We start from the raw sequence: 23,792 nt of genomic DNA on the forward strand, positions 1-23,792 counted from the left end.
GAACTATCCATCCCAGTGATGTTGGTGCCAGAGAGGGACCAGACGCACACCTCAGCCTAACCAGCCTTTGAAGTGGGACCCAGAGTCCAACAGGAGGAGCAAGTTATAACTACTCCTGGTGGAAAAGAAAACAGGCCAAAAGGTCCTTTGGTTTACGAGACCTCAGTGATGAAGTTTCTCACATCCCACAGGCACAGCCAACGAGGAAGCCTCACAATATGGAAAATGGGCAGATGCCCATGGGAGTGTGGCTTTTTATTTTTATTATTTATTTATAAAACAAATTTTTAGAGATTTTTATTTATTTATTTGACAGAGAGAGAGATCACAAATAGGCAGAGAGGCAGGTAGACAGAGAGAGGGGGAAAGCAGGTTCCCCGCTGAGCAGAGAGCCAGATGCGGGGCTCGATCCCAGGACCCTGAGATCATGACTTGAGCCAAAGGCAGAGGCTTAACCCACTGAACCATCCAGGCGCCCCAAAGGTGAAGACCACATCCCTGGGTGGTAGCTTTTTGTTTTTAAATGTCTGAAGTGTTTCTATCCGTAGAAACTGTGAAAGACAGGGACAATGAGGGGTGCCTGGGTGGCTTAGTGGGATAAGCCTGTACCTTTGGCTCAGGTCGTGATCCCAGGATCCTGGGATCAAGCCCCAAATGGGGCTCTCTGCCCAGCAGGGAGTCTGCCTCCTCCTCTCTCTCTGCCTGCCTCTCTGCCTACTTGTGATCTCTGTTTGTCAAATAAATAATAAGTAAAATCTTTAAAAAAAAAAAAAAAGCTGCTCCTTCCTGTTTTCCCGTAGACAGGGTGATTCTGATCGCTCCTTTAGAAAGACAGGAAGGACCAAGAAATTTGCTCACCAGCGCCCACACTGCGGGAAGGCCAGCCATGCCTCCTGGCAAATAATTCATCAAGAAATATTTAGGGCTTGACCTCCCATTAACATGCTGTGGGAGATAAAAAGACATTTATGGGACATACTTTAAGAACAAATTTACCACCATATGATAAAATAAACCACTCTCACATGAAAGAATAATCAACAATAAAAATAACGGCCGAGCCTTGACGGAGCGAGATGCAGAAAGTGCTGACGGAGTTACGAGAAGATTGTTTCCAGTTAAGTTTCTTCACGGAAATGGGTTCCCTAAAGAAAGTAGCATACCTTACCATCAGTTCATTTCCTGGTACTAAAGGGCCAACTCGGGATAGTATTTTATAAGGCAAATTACAAATAAGTATTTCTTGTGTGAACAAACAGAAGTATAAGAGGACCGATTCCTTATCTGAACAATATTTACAATTATTTTAGGTGTTGACTGAAAGGACAATTCAAAGCCTGGGAAAGTTATTTGTTTCCTTACAGGGCTACCTTAGTTTGGTGGACTTAAGCCAAATAACACTTTTTTCCCCCCTCACAAATAATGGGCTACTATATTCACCTGTCGCATTAGGTCAGCCCTACACTAAGAGCCTGTTTTGTGGACAGTGTGACTCTCAGCGTCTAAGAAGCCTGGAGATCTGGGCAGCATTTCCTTAGAGCCCATTATTTCTAGAGGTCTGCTTCTAGGGCTTCGAGAAATCAGAATCAGGTAAATCTTGAAGGAGATCACAACCTGGGACACAGGTTAATAAGACAGGAAGAAAAATATTGTGTAAAGTGTGAAATAGGGGAGCTCTCTAATGGCTGTGCAAAGTCAGCAAAGTGTTTTTAAATTACTACAGATGGTCACTGCATCTGGGCATTGTGTAATGTACAGGACTGGAAATTCACCTTCAGAAGGAAGAGGTCTTCAGGTTCAAGTGATCATTTTCAAGAAGGTTCTGTCAAAATGCAGTTTGCATATGGACATGGAGTGAGAACGTGCAACTCGAAAACCTAAGTTCAAGATCAGATTTTCCAACCTGGAAAGGAGTCAGGAAGGAATACTGCTCTCAGAGTCACAAGGTTATTTGTTTCCTTTAACTTATGCTTACAACTCATTATTTTCTGAGTTTTTCCCCCAAATTGTATGTATTAATTTTACAATCAGGAGATTAAACAATAAAACTATTTATTAAACAGAGACCAGAGGGGCAGCTGGATGGCTCAGTCCGTTGAATGTCTGACTCTTGGTTTTGGCTGAGGTCATGATCTCTAGGTCGTAAGACTGAGCTCTGCGTTGTGCTCCATGCTTAGCGTGGAGTTGGCTTGAGATTCCCCCCCCCCCACTCTCTCTCTCTCTCAATAAATCTTTAAAAACAAACAAAAATTAAAAAAAAAAAAAACCTAAAAAACAAAAAACCAAAGACCAGGGTTGAAGCTTCTCACGTTTGGACTGCTGCTGCAAGCAAAGAAGATTCTCAAAAGCTACCGGCAAGTCAAAACCCATGGACTGACGGACCCATCTCTGACGGGGTAATTAACAGATGTCTACTGACCGCCACTCCAAAAACTTTGAAGCCTCCAAGGTTACTGAAATTACTTAGAAGTCTGTCACCTTATTACATTTTAACAGATTGAGATGTAATTCACATACCTTACCCTTCACCTACTTAATGTGTTCACTTCACCCTGTTTTGTGTACTCAAAGACTTGTGTGACCAAGGCCACCATCAATTTCAGAACACTGTCATCAGCCCCCAAAGAAATTCTTCCCCTTTGGGCATGAGCTGCCAAGACCCCATTTTCCACAGCCCTAGGCAATCACCAGTCCACTTTCAGTCTCTGTGTTTGTTTATTCCGGACCTTTCACACAGATGGAGTTGTACAATGTGGCCTTTCTGTCTGGCTTCTTTCACTTCCGCATGGTATTTTCCAGGCTCATCCACCTGGAGTACCTATCAGTTCTTCATTCCTATTCTGCTGGACGGCTGTATCCCGTTTTATTTGTCCATGCATCAGTCAACGGACGTTTGGGCTGTTTCTACTTTTGGGCTATTATGAATAATGCTGCTATGAGCATTCATGTTCAAGTTTTTGTGTGGACACATGTTTTCATTTTTCTTGGGCATATGTTTAGGAATGGGATGTTTGAGTAATACAGTTAATTCCATGTCTAACTTTTTTTTGAAAATGTACTTATTTAGTTATTCACTAAATATTTTATTTATTAATTTGACACAGAGAGAGAGCACACAAGCAGGGGAAACAGCAGGTAGAGGGAGAAGGAGAAGCAGGCTCCCCGCTGAGCAGGGAACCTGGTGTGGGGCTCGATCCCAGCACCCTGGGATCATGACCTGAGCCGAAGGCAGATGCTTAACCAACTGAGCCACTCAGGCACCCTATTTATTTTTTATTCAAAAAAAATTTTTTTAGGGGCGCCTGGATGGCTCAGTGGGTTAAAGCCTCTGCCTTCGGCTCAGGTCATGATCCCAGGGTCCTGGGATTGAGCCCTGCATCGGGCTCTCTGCTCAGGAGGGAGCCTGCTTCCTCCTCTCTCTCTGCCTGCCTCTCTGCCTACTTGTGATCTCTGTCAGATAAATGGATGAAATCTTAAAAAAAAAAAAAATTTTTTTTTTAGAGAGAGAGTGTATACACACACAACCTGGGGCAGAGGGAGAAGGAGAGAGAGAGAGAGAATCCAGTGGGACTCAAACTCACGACCCTGAGATCATGACCTGGGCCAAAACCAAGAGTCAGATGCTCAATTGACTGAGACATCAAGGCATCCCGATATTTAGCCTTTTAAGGAACTGGCAAAATGTTTTCCAAAGTGTATACATAATTTCCCTTCCATCAGCAGTGTAGGAAGGTTCCAATTTCTCTACATCTTTGCAAACACTTGTCATGCACATCTTTTTGATGTCAGCCATTCTCACAAGTGGCTACTATAAAGTGGTACACTTCATTATTATTAACATATGTTTTTAAGATTGTTTTCTGATTACAGAAGTCATACATATTGGGCACCTGGGTGACTCAGTGGGATGGGCCTCTGTCTTCGACTCAGGTCATGATCTCAGGGTCCTGGGATCAAGCCCCAAATCGGGCTCTCTGCTCAGCAGGGAACCCTACTTCCCTCCTCCCCATGCCTGCCTTTCTGCCTACCTGTGATCTCTCTCTGCCAAATAAATAAATAAAATCTTAAAAAAAAAATAAAAGAAAAAGAAGTCATACAAATTAACAAACACAATTTCTTCATGTGTATGCTCTGATTTGATTCCCACCTTCTAGGCCAACAGTAATACCATAAGTGTTGGCCCAATTATTTCCCCCTATTTTACAAAGAGAAGGAAGCTCCGGGGTGCTGAGAAGTTCAAAAGCTGGGACTTGACCCTGGGTGTGTCTAAATGCTTCTGCTTTTCACACCCTGTTATCCTGCGGTGATGGCTACTTGGTGTGTAGATAAACATATGAAGATCAAATGGGATAATGAAGTGAACTTCACGAATTTCCAGCATCTACTAATGAAGAGTAAGATGCTGAAGGGTCATGGCTTTTGGATTCTAGAAATGGGCAACATGTTATCTGTTGAGAGATTAAGGAACAGATTTCTGTGGCTTCAGAGATATTTAAAGAAGACCTGGGATTAAGGAGTCTCACATCAGTCTGGATAACCTAGTGTCTTCATCACCCTGTCTGGAGAATGAGGACATTAAGCGTCCTAGGGTTGTGGTCCTAACTAGCATCAAAATAGGTGCTAAAGGGGTTCACCTTTTAGTCTGTGCACTTGAGAGAATGAGGCCAGTTCCTCCTGAATTACTGATTATCTGAACGCAGCAGGCTACCTTATTTTGGGGTTGTGGTTCTTTTCCACCTCACCTAAAACAATTCCTTTCTTTTACTTTTCATAGTTGAGGAAAAGTTATTTTGCTACAATTAAAATTATTTTGAGTTTTGGCCACCATCAGGAGCACTTCTAGAAATTAAAGTTCCTCAGGCTCTAGTTTAACATTATTAGAGGAGAGTTCCTGCTCACTAAAATCCCTTCTCTAGAAACCTATTCTGTGGCACTGTGCATGTGATTATATCTTTATCTAGACTCCTTTCAGTTTTCAAGTTTGCCTATGTGACTCAAATAGAAGGGAACTGGTCTTCTAAGTAACTACTTTGTAAACACTGCTAAAGGTGGCATATTTTCATACACAGTTTCCTGAAGAGAACTAGATGAAAGTTCCCCAACTTCAAGAATCTTAACAAGAGGAGCAGGCTAGTTTGGGGTGGGGGGGGGGGAACCGAGTGAATTCAGGAATGAGCACTGCAGACTCCAATGCTCCTAATTTTGGGGATATGTGTATTTTGAACAAAGGATCTTCACTGTCTCAATCTTGGCAGCCTGAATTTGGAGGCTTTACTCTCCCAAGGGGTGAGGGGGTGGGGTGGAGACAGCTGTTCCAGTTTTACCCCTCTTAGGAATTTCGTGCTAGGGCTGAAGAGCTCAGCGGGGAGGAAAAAAGAGCCTTGTTTCTATGGCTGCAGAAAGGAGGGAAGGCGGAAGTATTGGAAGGATGATTCCTCAATTTTTATTTCTTAAAACGTGCTCTTGCAGCTGCATTTCCTCTCAACCCAACGTTTGGTGTCCACATGGAGGGAAACGCATCTTTCTTGGTCAGGCAGTGGATGGAAAGATCAAGCAGGATTTTTCCTAAATGCACAGAAGGTTGAACAGGAAAGCGGAAAGAACACGTTCTGTATCTTCTGTATTTGCTGTATCTCTCTCTGTATTTGCTGTCTCACTTCTTCAGGAAGTGACCGTATTGATCTTTGAAATCATTAAGCTTTGGCATTTTGATCTAAAATGGTAAAGTGAGTTTTTTATAGGGAAATGAAAGAACGTTTGCTAGATGATTATAAGTGAACGTCTGAATTTCTAAGCGTCATTTGGCCTTCACAGGCACACCAGTAAAGGCACGGTATACTGGTGTGTCAGGGCCATCTGACCTGGTGTGGAAGCACCTGCTGGGAGGGGAGGGGCCTGACACAGAGGAAGGAGTCTGTGGGCCAAGAGGCTGGGCTCTGTGGGTCAGGCACACAGAATTTGACCTAGTCCCAGCTCTGTCACCTTGAACAACTTGCTTAACCTTTCTGAGCCACCCCTTTAAGTTAGATGACATATATACAGCATTTGGGGTGCCTGGCATGTAGGCGGTGCTCTGTAAATGTTAGCTATTCCCACAGGCCTGACCAGGAGATCTGAACTACTATCAGCATGATATGGGGCCTCGCCCTTCCCGTTCATTGTAAGACATGTATCGTGTCACCTGTATCTTATCTGGCCTTTCTGTCTGAATGCCTGCTCTTGTCAGGTAGTGTGCCCTGACCCAGAGTCCCTGAGCTCACTGGGAAGGAGAACTAGGTGACGTCATCCACTGAGGGTAATGGGAGGGAGAGCACATCAGTGGGGTTGGTGAGGGTGGATTGGTGATTGCAGTTTCAGATGGGTTAAGTTTAAAGGGGTCTGGGGATCTAGCAGGCAGTTGTCCTCAAGGGATCAACTGTCCTCAGCTGTGTGCAGAGTGTGGGGCCAAAGATAGGGCACTGAGGTCGCAGCATCCGAGTCATGAGTGGTGGTACACACCCTGAGATGAGCCCACCCTGAGATGAACTCACCCCCCTCACTTCTCCCCATGCCCCCAACCCCAACCCCCCCCCCCCCCCCCCCGCAAAGCGCTGGGAGTGAGGGAGGAGCCAACAGGCACACCCATAACTGGGGAATAAGGAAGTGGCCAGCGAAATGCGGGGCTATCTCCCAGAGCCCCAGATAACATGAGGGGTGGCTATCTGGGGTTTTTTTGCTTGGCATTTATTAAAATAACATTAAAAATGTAGCTTTCTCTTGAGTGGAGGTAACTGCAAATCTTATAGCCTACGGGCGATTCTCTAAACTCTGCCAATCCTTCTGAGAGTGGTTTTCTAACTTGGTTAATTAAAGGAAAGGACAGTTAAACATTTTATTTAAAGATGTAATATATTTGATTTTTTAAAAAAAGTGTCTCAGGGGTGCCTGGGTGGCTCAGTGGGTTAAAGCCTCTGCCTTTGGCTTGGGTCATGATCCCAGGGTCCTGGGATCAAACCCCGTATAGGGCTCTCTGCTCAGCAGGCAGCCTGCTTCCTCCTCTCTCTCTGCTTGCCTCTCTGCCTACTTGTGATCTCTATCTGTCAAAAAAATAAATAAAATCTTTAAAAAAAATAAATAAAAAATTAAAAAGTGTCTCAGTGACCAATAAACAAACTCTTCTGTAATACTTCAGTCATGTTATAAAATTAATAAACTCATAAATAAGGTGAATCTTTAGCTGTCATAAACATTTCGATCCAGTATAAAACAAAGCAAAACTGAAGCACCTGGGTGGCTTAGTCGGTTAAGTGCCCAACTCTCGATTTTGGTCAGGTCATGATCTTGGGGTCATGAGACTGAGCCCCACACCAGTCTCCGCACACAGTGGGGAGTCTGCTCGAGATTCTTTCCCTCTCCCTCTGCCTCTCCCCCTGCTCACATTCTCTCTAAATAAAAATTAATCTTAGGGGCGCCTGGGTGGCTCAGTGGGTTAAAGCCTCTGCCTTCGGCTCAGGTCATGATCCCAGGGTCCTGGGATCGAGCCCCGTGTTGGGCCTCTCTGCCTACTTGTGATCTCTGTCAGATAAATAAATAAAATCTTTTAAAATTAATTAATTTTAAAATTTTAATCTGGGGGGGAACTATCTGAAAAGTTTCAGCTTAGAGGAACCGAAGTCTAAATCAATCAGCTAATGACACATTTTTAAAGTGGAATCATAAGACTTTTAACATGTTAAATAACAAATTACCCTACACACTGTGAATACGGTACATATTCAAAATAGTGAATATGGGCTCTTTCACAAACTTCTCTAAAATTTTAAATACTTTGGGTTTTATTTAGTTCATCATATCTATGCTTAGTTCTAAACCTTCCCAGGGCTAAAACACCATCTCACAAAGACATAATTTGTTTTAACATGGAACCCATACCTTAAAAAGGTCTCACCTCTGTCGGCAAGAATCAAATGACGAGTCAGCTAATTCTCAGGTCCTCTGATCCATCCACCTCCCGCACAACCTGCCACTGAGCGGAATCGATGATTCTCATCACCATCCGATAGCGCTCTGAGTTCTCCACACAACCCTTCCCTGCTGACACAGTCAGGACTCTAAACCTGCGAGCAGATGGTAGGCAAACACGGACTGGTCATGGAAGTAGATGGAAAACCAGGAATGAGAAGTATCATCGTGTAACAGAAGTTCAAGGAAGGAGAGAATTTCAAAAAAGGAAGGCAGCATCAATGTCAGAAGTTTAAAATGCCACAGAACAGTCTATAAAGCATGGGGATGAAATATGACTGTTAGTCTCTCTCTCTCTTTTTTTTTTTTAAAGATCTTATTTATTTATTTGAGAGAGAGAGAGAGGGAGAATATGAGCAGAGGAAGAAGCAGACTCCTTGCTGAGCATGGAGCCAACGCGGGGCTCCATCACAGGACCCCAAGATCATCATGACCTGAACCAAAGGCAGACGCTTAATGGACTGAGCCACCCAGGTGCCCCATGACTGTTCGTCTAAATGGTCACAAATTGAAATTTCAGATTTAAATTTTATCAGTGAACTTTTCACGTCACAGTGTGGGTAGAAAAAAAATAACCATAAATAAAGAGTGAACTAAGAAGTGAGAAACTGGGAACTGCATTTAAAGGTAGCAATGAGTCAAGAATTCTTTAAAATTCCACTTAATATTTTAATAAGGGAAACTGGGGAGGGGAGGAGTGCGGCAGTGGTGCAAGTAGCCAAAAGGGAGATAATGAGGCTCCAAGGAAGAGATGTTTATTCTGTGTTTATTTTAATTAAAAAAAAAGAAAAAGGTTTCAGTGTACTCACCGAGGAGAGCATGGACTCCTTTTTTGGAGGAAAGAAGGGTATGCTAAGAACGTGAATCAGATTTGGGACAGAAACAGCATGACTGCTTGGTGAAGCAATGCCCCAGAGGACCGAGGCTAAAAGCGAAGGAGTCCCTGTGAGCAGGTTGACCTTGAACAGGAAAAGGAACACTTTATCCTCTGAGCACGGAGGGAATGAGGAAAGAATTGATAGCAAGGTAGATAGGGTGTGGTGGGGGCGGGGCAGGGAGCCAGGCAGCTGCAGGGGGCCGCCCTGGGTCTGGCCGCATGGTCAGCCAGGCAGCCAGGCACGCCACTCACAGTTTCTGGGGACAGACTGATTCTGGGCCGGGATGGGGACGGCTCCAGAAATGGCCCAACTGGAGCCAACAGAGCTTCGGGTAAGGGAGCAGTCCATACTCATCAGAGATCAGAGGAGAAATCCTAGAGGTCTCTGTTCAATGTTAGTCTCTGGGTTCAGGAAAATGCAACCAGACGTTAAGATGTGCTCAAGGGTAGTTGCTAGGATCTCTTAAACTAGAAACTGGGTTTCTTGGCTTCTAGAATCATGCTCCCTGCTTTAAAATATATATATATATATATACATATATATATATATATACACATATATATATATATATATGTAACCAATTTTCTTCTCCACCTCTCTCCCCGGCTAAGCTGTCCTCTTTCTTCCTGTTTCAGCCTGTCACTTTCGCTGAAAAGCCTTCCCTGACCTCTCTCCCCGCCTGTCTAAATCAGATCCCACAAAGACTCTTATACACCCCTTTTATCCTTCCTTTGTTGCACCACAGGCTGAAATTCTAGTTTTATTTATGTGACTGTGTCATGTTCTTCTTTCTCAGTAGATATTACAAGCCACATGAGGATAGGGACTCTATTTGTTCTCCTCTGTATCCTGGTCAGCACATAGCTCAATGCCTAGCATCCAGTTAGTGCTCAATAAATATGACAAATGAGGGACGCCTGGGTGGCTTAGTAGGTTAAGCATCCAATGCTGGAACTCAGCTCAGGTCTTGATCTCAGAGTCATGAGTTCAAGCCCTGCACTGGGCTCTGCGCTGGGCATGGAGCCTACTTAAAAAAAAAAAAAAAATATGAACGGATTTATGTTCCAAGTGTATGGTGTGGGAGCATGGGATTCAAGAACTTTGCCTGTTAAAGTTAATATCTGTGAAAAATGTACAGTGGTGGGGTTCCCAGGCAGGCTGACCTCTACTTTCTCTGTCGGTCTGGCATCTGGGAAATGCTTGATGCATATTTGATGAGTCACTAAGAATTTTTGCACTATTGGAATTTTAATTCCCTTAAGAAAACAAACAAACAAACTTGTTTTAAGAGAACAAACTCAAAATAATTTAAAGATCTTACCTAAACATTAAAAAAAAACTTATTTAAAAATAAATAAAAATTTCTAAAAATATTATTCTGAATAAATTATTAGAGTTCATCATTGCCTTGTTATTAATGACTATAGTGAAAATACTGATCATATAACTAAGGTAGCTTTGGAGATAATATAGAACTTTCTAGAAAACCCAATGTTTCATTTCTGAAGTTTCACACTTTCGAAATGTCTCAGAAACCTCTTCTAAGGCCCAACATTAATACTTAATGAACTTACCAATTTTTAGTACAGAAGTTCACAGACTTGCAAACACTTAAAAAGGGAAAGCATCACCAGTGGGTTCTCTGCCACCTTTCTCAGAGAAGGAAATTCATGAACATGTGCATTCTGAAGGCTAGTACCATACAGTACGCAAATATTTTTCCACGTCCCACCCAAAGCAAACAAATGAAAACTGAAACTTCAAAGACAATTATAAAATATCTCCAAACTTAAAGATACAGCATCCTTTTCTGGATTTGCAACAGGAGGAAAAACAACTGATTTGGAAGAACTTAAGTTTTATATAAGTGTGTGTGTGTGTGTGTGTGCACGCATAGTGTGTCGGGGGATGGTGGGGCGAGTGCAAAGAGTCTAAAAAATAATCAAACAGATGGTAATTAAAAAGTGGAAATGTTTAAGATATGGAAAATGCTGAGTTGAAATAAATTAATAAAACACTGGAAACAAGCTTACCAAATTTTTTTAATGGGAGCAGCATAGTTTCCAAGAGACAGCAGCCCATTTAGGTGATGAACACCAGATGTGGGGTGTAATTCATTATAGACAAAAGAATTCTGATTAGCTTCAGGGGAGAAGGAGCAAAGAATCAGGCACCAAAGGTGGAAAAGCCAAACACAGTCCTCCACTGGCTGCTTAACGCAGCTCCCCAGTTGTCCCTAGCTAACTCCTGGTCTAAGGACAAAGTCGTTCCCTATCCCCTGCTTCAGTCAATGAATCCTGATCCAGAATCATCTAGTTCACTGGGCCACTACCACGCACCGTGGACAATCTAAACCATGCTCTGAACCCACAGTCAGGCTGGGATCAGCTGAGTTTCTGTAAGGTCAGAGTCTCTAAAACCCACTTTCCAGGGGAGGGAGAGCTCAGAAGACAGCTATGGGAAGTCACTGAAATGGTCAACTAATTAAAGGAATCCTTGAATAGGGATGCCTTTGCCTTTGGAAGGTCCAAAATATGGGGGTCTTGTGGCAGGGGAGAAGGGTACTTGCTGAACCTCCCCAAATCCAAAGTCTATTTTCCCAGTATAACCAAGGAGGCCATGTGGCTCAGTGCACCAACTTGTCCCTACTCTGTGTGTGCGTGAGAGAGAGAATGGGGGAGGGAGTGGAGGTAGGGGGATTGTGGGTGTATTTGTCCTCCTCAAATTTTAGTCCTGCCTCTTAGATCTGAAGTCTACAGTCTACCCATCGCTTTATTTATTTATTTATTTATTTAAATATTTTATTTATTTATTTGACAGACAGATCTCAAGTAGGCAGAGAGGCAGGCGGGGGGGTGGGAAGCAGGCTCCCTGCTGAGCAGAGAGCCCAATTGTGGGGCTCTATCCCAGGACCCTGGGATCATGACCCTAGCTGAAGGCAGAGGCTTTAACCCAGTGAACCACCCAGGCGCCCCTACCCGTTGCTTTAATGAGAGTTTTACAGAGTACTGAGAGCACAACGCCAGACACGGACAGAGTCTGAGCACATCATTCAGTGACAGACAAAGATTTATTTACTGGACAGTCCAATAAAAGCCAAGTTATTCATAGATACAGTGTGTGCTAGAGAAGACTTAGCTTGTTGTAGTAGGAAGAGTTTTAGAGTGAGAGTATGCATATTCCTGGATTCCAGTCTTGGCTCTGTTATTAATTCAGGGTCATGTGACTTTGGCCGAGCCATTAACCTCTCTGGGCTTCAGCAGCCCCGGAGATGAAATGGAGATAGTGAATCAAAGGATGGCTAAGGCCCTTTTTGGGTCTCACACTCTGGAATGAATGTGGCCTGTGTGTTCAGAAGAGGGAGTAATCACTCTGGGGTAGAATGAGCAAGAGTTTTCATAATAGAACTAGGGTAGTTTGTTCATTTTCTACAAGGTCTGATTTCTCTGTTGCAAAAACCCAGAGTACAGAAATGTCAGATGTAGATTGCCAATATCCCTAGTAATCGCTGCTTCACAGATAAATGCTGTTAACTGTTTGGAATTTTTTTCTTCTAGATATTTTAATTCTAAGTGCTACTTACAATCATTACTATTGCTAAGTGCTAATTATAATCATTACTATCTGTATTAAAATGGAACGCCAAGTATATGTTTCTTCAACAAATTCTTACGAATTTAAAATTATATCCTGGGCATCATTCCACCATGTCATCACATACATCTCATTATGTTTATTAGTACAGGGTGTTGCACTGCGTCTGTGAGCTATACTTTCTTTAGCCGACACCTATTGACAACATAGAAATTGCTCTTTTTTTTTTTCTTTTTGATTATAAACACTGATTCTAACACTATAAAATTTCTTGTATACCCATGTCCTAAAATTCAGTCTGGACACTGCCTGCTTCTCTTCCCATTCCCGTCTGTCACCAGGTACCGGTGCTGTCACTCAGTGTCTCAGGAAGCCAGCTGTGTCCTTCTCTCCATCCAAAGACCTCCCCTTTATTCAAGTGGAGGTCCAACAACAGGTCCTACAACCACAGCCCCTTTGTGGGTCTTCTCTCTCCCCAGCTCTGCCTCCAGAGAAGCAAATCTTATGACTTATCCATTAAAAACCTTCAATAGCTTCTTACTGTTCTTAAGGCCACTGGCTTAGAATGCCTGTCCGGTCTATAATTTGCTTTATGATCCATTGGCATAGGCTCTGGGATGTATGAGTATGTTTTTAATCTACACCCTAGGCTGGAGATTTGCTTGTGGACCACGTGGGAGGCGGTAGGAAGACGACCTTTACCCTCGCTCAACTCTAGATAGTGGAGGTTTCGACATCCACCAAAAACCCCTAATTGAATAGGAAGGATCACATTGGTAGAGGTCAGATTACATATAGCTCGTGGCCAACAAGGTCCTCCGCCTCCTGCCTACCTCTCCTGGTACTCCTCATGCTCAGAACACTTCTAGGACCACTGTCCCCTCTGGCCGTGTGACTGCGCTGTTCCCTCCCCTGCCGTGGGGGCTCCCAGGCCTCCTGCGAATTCACCCTCTCGTCTTGTGTGGACATGGTTCCCCAGGGAAGCCCTTCCTCCCTCTCAGCCCAGGCCCCAGCTCCCATTCCATACCCTGGCAGCGCCCAGGACCTCGCTCCCCGTCGTCCACACAGAAAGGTAGAGGGACACGTCTGTTGTGATCACGCTGATAACTATGAGACTGTGTCCGGGTCTGTTCTGTTCACTTTTGTATCCCTGCCAGCTGGCCTGGCCTCCGCAGACATTTGCTCAATAGAACCTTTAGATCTTAGTCCACACAGCATTAGTAGAGGGGGCAGAAAAGCTTTTTACGGCACTAAGTTCACTAACTAGAATAGGCCCGCTATAGTGAAAACACTTTACAATAAAGTTCTTAAACTAATCCAATCAAACTCACAGAGTAAAGGATGCAGAATTTATAAAATACCAAAGGTGAGGCAAAGGCTGTCTCTTTTAAATACTATAAATGCTGAGTTGGTTATTCTGAAAATCCTTCGCAGAAACGAGGACCAGGAAAAAGTCATCATCTTCATGCCTCTCTTTTTTTTTTTTTAAATTATTTTTATTTTATTTTTTTTAAGATTATTAATTTATTTATTTATTTGACAGAGAGAGATCACAAGTAGGCAGAGAGGCAGGCAGAGAGAGAGAGAGGAGGAAGCAGACTCCCCGCTGAGCAGAGAGCCCGATGCGGGACTCGATCCCAGGACCCTGAGATCATGACCTGAGCCGAAAGCAGCGGCTTAATCCACTGAGCCACCCGGGCACCCTTCATGCCTCTTTTCTCCAGATTTTATAGTTTCCTTTAGTCTTGGCACTTACAGAATGATCATTTCAGCATGCAACGAAGTTCTGGTTTCTCAAAAAACCCCACACTTGTCTCCTCTAATGAAGTCTTGGCACCCTCCCTATTTCCCACTAATACAAACATGGAATTGTGACTCCATCACCCCCGCCCCCCCCTCCCGGTTTCTCTCTATGCTTGAGGTAGACCGAGCATTTAAAACAGAGCCTAGACAGAGATTTCACTGGTGACTTTATAATAAGGGAAGTTTATATATCTGGTTAGAAATCCAGGGCAAATCCTGTGTATCTAAAATGTGAAGTCTGCTGTCACTCTGTGTGTGTTTTTTATTTTTTTAATTTTTAAAATTTTTTTATAAACATATATTTTTATCCCCAGGGGTACAGGTCTGTGAATCGCCAGGTTTACACACTTCACAGCACTCACCAAAGCACACACCCTCCCCAATGTCCATAATCCCACCCCCTTCTCCCAGCCCCCCTCCCCCCAGCAACCCTTAGTTTGTTTTGTGAGATTAAGGGTCACTTACGGTTTGTCTCCCTCCTGATCCCATCTTGTTTCATTTATTCTTCTCCTACCCCCTTAACCCCCCATGTTGCATCACCACTTCCTCATATCAGGGAGATCATATGATAGTTGTCTTTCTCTGCTTGACTTATTTCACTAAGCATGATACCCTCTAGTTCCAACCATGTCGTTGCAAATGGCAAGATTTCATTTCTTTCGATGGCTGCATAGTATTCCATTGTGTATATATACCACATCTTCTTGATCCATTCATCTGTTGATGGACATCTAGGTTCTTTCCATGGTTTGGCTATTGTAGACATTGCTGCTATAAATATTTGGGTGCACATGCCCCTTCAGATCACTACGTTTGTATCTTTAGGGTAAATACCCAGTAGTGCAATTGCTGGGTCATAGGGCAGTTCTATTTTCAACATTTTGAGGAACCTCCATGCTGTTTTCCAGGGTGGTTGCACACTCCGTGTGGTTTTTATCGATGGTAAAGCTGGAGTGAGCTGTGTGTGTGGCGGGGGGGTGGGGGGTGAGGGTCACCTGATCGCCTCCCCCAGCCCCGTCCTTTCCTTCCCTTCCATACCCCATGATGCTGCTCTGGTTCAAACCTCACATTTTACATCTGAGATAACTGGAGGCCACAGGCTAAGACTCGGAGTTATTATTACACGTCTACCAAGGGCGGATGCATGCGAGGAGAAACACTCAGGTAGCTTCCCAGTTTTACGGATAAGGACGCTGAAAGCCCGAAGATTAAGTGAAATTAATCAAATGGCAGAACTGGGATTCAAGGCTGATGACGGTCCAGCCGTCATTCGGGGCTTTCTGGGAGCGTGGGTTCCAGCCTTCACTCCTCCAGGATCGCTCAGGAAGGGCAGCGGACCAAATGGTTTAGTGATAGAAGAAAATACAACCTTGCTCCCAGCGTCTTTTTAAAAGGCTCACATGAATTAGACGGTCAGCACTTACAAACAGAAATGAGTAAAGACATTTAATGGGACCAAACATGCATAGGACGCGGCCATCTGTGTTTGAGGGGATGATTCTGATGGCTTCTGACTTAAGGCATGCGCGGACGTGTGCCTCACCCAGTCACACCTGCCATTAGGGGCCCCACAAAGTGCTAGGGTGGCAAATTCTTCAGTGTTTTTTTTTTTTTTTTCCTGCTTGTTTGCTTGTTCTGCTTTTTATTCGTCTAATGAACTCTTACAGGGTAACTGCCCGTCAAGGGTGCAATTTCAGTAATTTTACTTTCTCTAAAGATACCTCAGCTTTTTTTTTTTTGGATTACATGGAAGTCACATTCCTTTTGCTCCATTAAATCTTTGAATTCAGGCAGGGTATTATTGGAAGACAACCCTCTAGCTTGCTCCACACCAGAGGGCTGTGACGGCTCTACCCTTCCCTTTGTTTTCAGGCTCACCTCCCTGGAACCACATCTCAGCCCTGCACTTCAGCACAGGAAACGCTGGCCTTTAGCTTTGACAAGAGAAAGCCGCCCATCAGTAATGGAGGCTGAACTAACCTAAGGCGGGAGGGTCAGGCCTCTGTCAGTGGTCTTCTGAGGCTGGACCCCTGCCTGGGTTGCAGCGCTGCACTGAAACTGTTACTGTGTCCATTTCCAGGACATTTGGCCTCCCTCACCAAAACCAAATCCCGGTGAGGATCATAAAGCCTGTCCTGTCAAGTTCAAAAGAGAATGCAGATAAATTGGACTTTGTAAACTAATTCTTGACTGTCTAGCCCATTAACTCTGTTTTATGATTCTTTTTAGAGATGACTGCAGCAGTAAATGCATCCTGGGACATGCTAGACAGGCAGCAAACCAGGATTCAAACCCAGGTGGGTCATAGTGACCCTGACCTTAAAACTCCAGCTCTCCCAACTTCCCCAGGGTGCCCAGCAGAGGCTGGGAAACACAACAGGGGAAAGAATTGCTTTGAAGTCTTTCAGTCAAAGAGTACAGGGCTTGGGGAGTGGGGGGAGGGAGTGGAGCCTAGGGGTCCTGCCTTTGTTTTGCCTCTGACTTGCTGGGTATCCTAGAAAGAACAGCTTTCTCTCCCCAGGCTTTGGTAGTCTTATCCCTAAAACCAGGTGTCTGGATCATTGAAGCTCCTTTCCAGGTAACGATTCTGTAATCTACAGACATTTTCGGAGCCTTAGCTTAGTTGCTTAAGAAAATAGGCTTAAAATTTTACTTGGAGAAAAGAAAGATCTTTCTATCACTGAAAGAATCAAAGGAAAAGGTTGCAAAATTACATCCTTTGAAATATAAAGTGTGATTTGTTGCTACTGGAATCAACACAGGGATTCAACTCGATAAGGAAAAGAGGTGAGAGCGAAAATGTTTTTATGAGGCATTTTTAAGTTTCCATGAAATAATTACTTTAAAATCCCCAATTTTAACTTCAAGCATCTGAGTTTGGCACAGTATCTATGAGGAAGGAAGGAAGGGAACCCCAGAGCAAAAATTGATCAGTTTGATAATTTCCTCCAAAAACCAAACAGAAAACCTGCAGAGTGCTTTGTGGGTTAGTCAGAAGACTCGGCTGGGAGTCAGTAGACCGGAGTTCAAGTCTTAGCTGAGTGACATCCCGACCTCTCACTGTCCTTAACTTATGAAAGGGGCACAATAACCCTATCTCTACAGATGTCACGGGGAAGATCTAATAAACTGAAGAACTATAGGGAGAGCTGTTCCATTATAACTCACTGCCTGCCAAAAACAATTCTTTCACTATATACAGGGAAGGACAAGGGATAGAGATTTGGAACTTTGTTTGAACTTCTTAGCCAAACTTCTGAGCCAAAGCTGAAAAACTGCTACGACTCAAAGGAGGGGGAGAACCTGCCTGAAAGCAAACAGAAAATCAAAACTACCGTTCCATCAGAAAGGATCTTCCTTTTCAGGGCTAAAGAAGGCAGAAGTAACATCCCAGCCTTAAAGTGTGGAAACGCAGTTCAGACCCTGGCAATCCAGAACCATCTCACTTCCTTTTTTTTTTTTTTTTTTTTCTTTCCTCAGAATGCAAGTTCTCAGGCTTTGGTTTTCAGACTCCACTGTACTTAGGAATCGTCTGGGGATGTTGTTAAGATGCTGATTCTGATTCCACAGATCTGAGGTAGCATCAAGACTGCATTTCTAACCAGCTCCCAGGTGGGCCGCCATGTTGCCGGACCATGGACACCACTTTTGAGTACAAAGGTCTTGGCTTTCTAAGGAAAAAATGGTGGAGGGTTGCTTCTGGAGACACGAGGACATGGATTTGAATGCTGTCTTCATCAGCTCTTCACTGTGGGGCCTCGGGCGGGGAATTTCTCTGTATAATGAGACTAATACCTGTCTTATATAAGTGATAGAAGATCCTTTGAGACACTAATAAATAGATAACAATTCTTTTCAAATTAGTCTTTCCCTTGGCTCCCCTAAGCTCATTATCTTGTCCCTTACTACGCTTTTCTGATGATCCAGCTGGCTTATTTCTCTTTACTCTGAATCTCACTGTTTAAACAGCTTGGGTGCCCATGCACACACACCATACGTTCTTTGAGGGCACAGTCGTCCCTGATTTTCTTTCTTTTACCACATAAATGAAGTCAAAGTATTTTTAAAGTTAAATTGGGTTCATATGGAACCCTGAGTTGTATGACAACACCATCCCTCCCTGTCCCTGTATTGTCCTGCAGCAGAGGCAGAACAGTGTGCTGGTTACAAACATGGGCTTTGGGTCAGATCTGAGAACTAAAGCTGGTTCCGCTCCTGGCCAGCTGCGTTTCCTGCCTAACTCAGACTGACATGTCTGGGTTGCAGTGTCTTCACCTGTAAAATAGGATTTTTGCCTTCACCTCAAGCGTTGCTGGGAAAAGTAACTTACGTTAAGTTATGCGAGTGCTTGGCCAATGCGGTAGATTGCAAAAATGATCATGATTCCCCACCCCTCCCCAAAGCCTTCCTGTTCTCTAAGCTGATTTTGCCTGTTCCTCCTGTCAAAGGTGGTGTCTACTTCTCCACCTTCTGAGTCTGGGCTGGCCTCCTCACTGGCTTTTAGAGGAGACTGGAGGAGAAGCAAGCAGCTCGGGTCCCTTTCAGCCTGGGCTTCACGGAGCACGACTTCCATGCTCCCTCGTACTGCCCTGGGCCAGTAGGTGGTGAATAAGTGAACCAGCCCAGGTGGCGGGGGCAGGGCTGCCTTGTGACAAATGCATGAGGGAGTCCGACAAGTCCAGTGCCGCCCCCAGGTCCCGACTGCTGACCCACACAGTCATAAACTAAATCAACAGAAGCCATTTTCAGCTACCACGTTTTTGGACCAGTTTGTTACACAGCAACAGATAATCGATATTCTACGTAAGTAATTTCTCTGTAAATAGTGGCTGTTATAATATTTTGGGGAAAAGCTACTTAACCAAAGAATCAACTCCCCATACCACTAAAATCTGTCCTTTTCAACCAGTAGTAGCAAGGTGACTGCACTGGGAATTGGGGTTCTCGGATGTGGTCCCAGCAGTTTTTGTGTTAGGTGACCGTATGACCTCATTTTGCCTCTCGGAGCCTCAGTTTCCTCTAAATTAAGGTGCTCAGAACAAGTGATTTTTTAAAGTTCTTTTCTGTTTCTAAAAAGGATTGAGGGTGCACTTTTCCAGAATGCGACACTTACTTCCTTGCTAACAGACGGTTCTGAACCCAGTTTTTCCTGTCTTGCCGACTCAGAATGTCATCACAGGCAACCTTTGCTATATTGGTTTCGGTGTTTAGCAGCTGGTTATGACTCCATCTCCCACTGATCCGAACGGCCTTATGCAGAATCTGGGAGGTGAGCCTATTGGCTCCCTGACCACCAAAGAAGAGGGCTAATGCTTCACAGCCTTGACATGCAGACCCAATCTTTATCACACTTAAATGACCCAAGGTTTGCACTCAATTACCAAATGGAAGGAAAAAGACATACCACCAAAATCACAAGAAATGTCCAAGCTCTAGCGTGTAGAGATGGACTTTGGGACTCCGAAATAAGTGAATCACACATAAATCTGAATACACATTGCATGATAGAGCTCTGTGTGGGGCAGTGACAGAGGTGACTGTCCCTCTGTTGTAGGCCCTCAGTGCCTCATGTGTCCCACTGGGGTGCACTCTGACACGGTGACACACGTCATGCTGCCCGGCTGTCCCCTTCGATGACGGCTACCCAGTCAAGAGTCAGGGTGTTTTTATTCCTAGAAGGAGTTGAGCTAAATCGGTGAGTGTGCATGCAAAATGAGGGTAACCGTAGATCCTAACTTAGCCCTCAGATGTATGCATTTAAGTCTGCGTGAAGCAGCGCTGGGTTGTTGAAAGTGAGAACTATACTTGGATCATTCTTTATCAACACCTTTCCCCGTGACAGAAACAAAGGGCATGCAGCCCGAGAGTAACATCCGTAGAAGGGAAAGCACGTGGCAGGCAGCTACCTGCCTGCAACAGATGTGTTTTGGAAAAGACATGGAAATCAACTGCAGAGACTTGAGTCACCCCCATATTATCTTGGCTTGATGTGCCCAATAACTTTGTCCTGCTAAGTACCTTCAGAATCAATTCACTTCTCACTCCCCTCTTGGGTGGAGCGTTACAGCAGCTGCCTTGCTGGGATCTTTCCCATTTCAGTCTTCTCATCATAGCCAGAGAGAACTTTCTAAAAACAGAGCTGCTCTGCCTAAAATGCTCCACTGGCTTATCTGAAGATGGCAAGGTCCCTGAAGGCAAGGACGGTGCCCCTGGCACCCCACTGAATGTGTGTCTGATTATCTCTGGCCTTACAAACTTGCTGTCTCCAAGGTCAGGAAAGGGTTTCCCTTCATTTCAGAGAGCCACGTGTCCACTGAGTAGAACGGAATTCGCTGCTCGGGGTAAAATTTGAGACCTACTCCTTTTTCTTTTAATATTCGCTACAGCTCAGGAACATCTTTCCCAAGATGCTGGATCACACTGAACTAGTGTTTTCACTTCTCATAAATATCTGCTTCAGGACACATGTTCACCTGATGGCTATATTAAGTCTTAGGATAGGGTCTTTTTTTTTTTTTTTTAAATTTAAAGATTTTACTTATTAGAGAGAGAGAATGTACATGAACAGCAGGGGAGAGGGGAAGAGGGAGAAGCAGACTCCCCGCTGAGCAGGGAGCCCAACATGGGGATTGATTGCAGGACCCTGAAATCATGACCTGAGCCAAAGGCAGATGCTTAACAGATTGAGACCCCCAGGTCTGGTGTCCCAGGATAGGGTCATTTTGATGATATATAGTGCTTCCGAAGATTCCAAACTCTATGGTACCAGGATATTCTCAGGTGAAAAGGGAGTGTGAGTAGACAACAGATTTCATTTTCATATCATTCTCTTACAACAGTATTCAGGTGCTGACCACATTAAGAAAGGCTACAACTGGGTGAACCATCTGACCTGCAGATGGGTGACAGCTCAAGTCTATCCTCCCCTAGGATGAGTCCATTGACTCTTCTTTTCTAGGTATCTAGAAAGTCTACCTGCAACCAGATAATCAATCTAATGACCCACACCCTCGCACCAAAAAAAAAAAAAAAAAAAAAAGCAGGAGCTAGCTACTATTTAACCAAGACCTCAAAAGAACCCAAGATTCAGGGTTACTGGAAACATTGTGAAACCAAAGGAATTTGGAAGGCCAGGTGGAGGAAACCCAGCTAGCTACTGGGAGACTGGAATCCCTTCCAAGCTCAGTAAATGGGCTCTTGAGGGCCCAAAGGCAGGGCAGTTCCAGGAGGAAGGAAGTCAAGTATCTGCACTGCCCTTTGGCTGGGATGTGGTTCTGGCCAGAACTTGGCTAGGTTGTGTTTCCAAGCTCAGAAAGACATGAGGTGGGAAGTCAGGATAATCATTCCATTTTTCGGCTATTGAACATACTTACATGACCTGCAAGTTTCTATTTGGTTTTAATCTAGATATTCACAAGCTCTAGAACATTGCAAAGATGTCACTGGAAATGGAAACTGTTAGAGCCATTAAGGACCAGGCCCTGGGGCCAGATGCGACGAGACAGGTACTTATCCCGTACTTGCCGAACAGATAGAGCAGGACCAGGATGGACACGGAGTGAGCAAAGAAGAGAAATAAGTCCAACCCCACCTCCTGTATTCATCATGTCTGTTCCATTCCTGTTCTGTGATCAAGGCAGCTTCCTATATCTGATTCTTCACACGTTACAGAAGTATAAAGAACCCCAGAGTCCCACTTAGCCTTAAGAGCTTCAAAGCGCAGTTTCAAAGACCTGCCTCACGACCGCTGAGGTGTTCTATAGATACTGATGTGCAGCATCAGAACCTTAACATCTGTCTCCTTAAAATATTAACCGGAGGATTAGATGTGCGTATAAGTGGAACATTTTTGTGGGAATAAACAAAATTTATTGTGTTTAAAAGCAGCCACCACTTTCTATTTCTTTCTGATTCAACTCTCAAATGTTTCTCATCTTTTCTACAGCCTTGCTCCTCACAACAGTGTGGGTACAGCCCACCCAGGACACTCATAAGCCGTGTGAAAAGCGCCACCAGTAATTCTCACCGAGACAGGAAAAAAATAAAACACGCTATTCTTTAATGATCTGAACCACCTCCTGGAACACTGACTTCCTCTAAATTCACTGGGCAAAAGTCTATACCACAATGGAAAATAAAATGTACTAAGTTACTAAAGGGAGTTTTTGTTTTATTTTTGAGGTTAATTACAGTCCTGGAGTGGGGGGAAAAAGTCCCACTGATTTAAAAATCTGTCTTGTATCACTGGAAAAATTCTTCAGTGGTGGTTTGTGAAAATCTCACCTCATCAGGGCTGCCAAGGTCAAATGAGACCCAAGCAATCGACCCGGGAGATGCTTGCCTAATTGTTAAATATTCAACAAACAATTTGTGACCATTTAACAGTTTGCACCTGATATGCTCCTTCAACACGTGCAGCTTCCTAGCGCTGCACCCTCCCCTTCCCACCCCTTCCCACCAGCGCCACCCAGGGCGCCAGCACCCCCACCAGAGCAAATCCTGGGACCCAAGGACATTTCAAAGAAACAGCGGCGGTCAGCATTCCATTTCCCTTTTATTCGAAAACGCTCAGATGTTTAAAAATGGGGGAGGGGGACACTTAGAAATAATGACAATCTCTTGCAGTTTTTCCAACTCAAGTTCTCGGGCGCTGCTGAAAGTTCATTAATTAGGGATTTAAACCAGAACTGTTTCATACACCACAGCTTTCCCAACTGTCCCGGTGTTGAGTTTGGGGCATTCGTAGAAGTCCCGCCCGCGCCCGCCGTCCCCCCTTCCCGCACCCCGTGGGCGCTGGATCTGGCCTCCCTTTCCGTGCCTTTGTTGAATTCCGTGACTTTTCCGAAGTAATCAAACTGAGCCCTGCCTCGCCCCATTTTCACCCCCTCTGTCAGAAGGAAGTAAAGAAATAAGAACGACCTGCGAGAAAGTGGGGGAAACAGTGTCCCCAAGCCGAGCGGGGCAGGAGGCAAGCCCGCGACGGGGTCGGGCGCGCGGGGCGAGGGACGGTCCCTACCTGGGGCCGGGCGGCGGCGACGGCGGCGGCGGCGGCGGCGGGGTCGCGGCGCCCATGGCTTCGCCGGCCTCGGGCGGCCGCGCCGGGAAACACCAGCGGCTCAGCGCAGCCCGGAGCCCGCCGCGCTAGCAGCGGCCGCCCCGGCGCAGTCATTGGGCCGGCGCGTCACGTGGCGCGGCCGGCGGGCGAGCCTCCCCGGCACGCGTAACCCTTTACCTGCGCGCCCCGAGCCGCGCGGGGAGCCCCCGGCCGTGCGACCCTTGGAGCCGGGCTGGCCCTCTCCGAGCAGCCACGGCCGGGGCTTGTGCCCACCGTCTGCCCGTGCCAGGACGCGTCTGGGCGCCTACTTCTCTATCCTGCTGGAAGGAGAGGGGAGACTGCTCTGCTTCGGGACGTTAGTGTGGGAGATGCGGAATTTGGCCCCGGGCAAAAAGATCTGTACCCCTTCACCCCGTATTTTTGTGTTTGGGGTTCCAGACTCTTCCGTTTCGACCTGGTGG

The 23,792-nt window shown here is 45.0% G+C and overlaps 1 protein-coding gene across 3 annotated transcripts in view; it reads right to left on the bottom strand.

Moving 5' to 3' along the window:
* PGCKA1 (PDCD10 and GCKIII kinases associated 1) overlaps positions 1-23,434 on the bottom strand; it is an 87,730-nt gene extending 64,296 nt beyond the window's left edge. Inside the window, exon 1 of one of the 3 annotated variants that reach the window (XM_082728928.1) lies at positions 23,293-23,434. The gene's annotated coding sequence lies outside the window, so the exon portion shown is untranslated. Of the gene's footprint in view, positions 1-7,927; positions 7,949-23,195; positions 23,216-23,292 lie in introns of those variants that run through there. The other 2 variants (XM_082728926.1, XM_082728927.1) reach the window with 2 other exon arrangements.
* Between the last annotated feature and the right edge of the window lie 358 nt (positions 23,435-23,792).

The sequence above is a fragment of the Mustela nivalis genome (genome assembly GCF_964662115.1).
Source record: "Mustela nivalis genome assembly, chromosome: 4".
NCBI classification, from domain to species: domain Eukaryota; kingdom Metazoa; phylum Chordata; class Mammalia; order Carnivora; family Mustelidae; genus Mustela; species Mustela nivalis.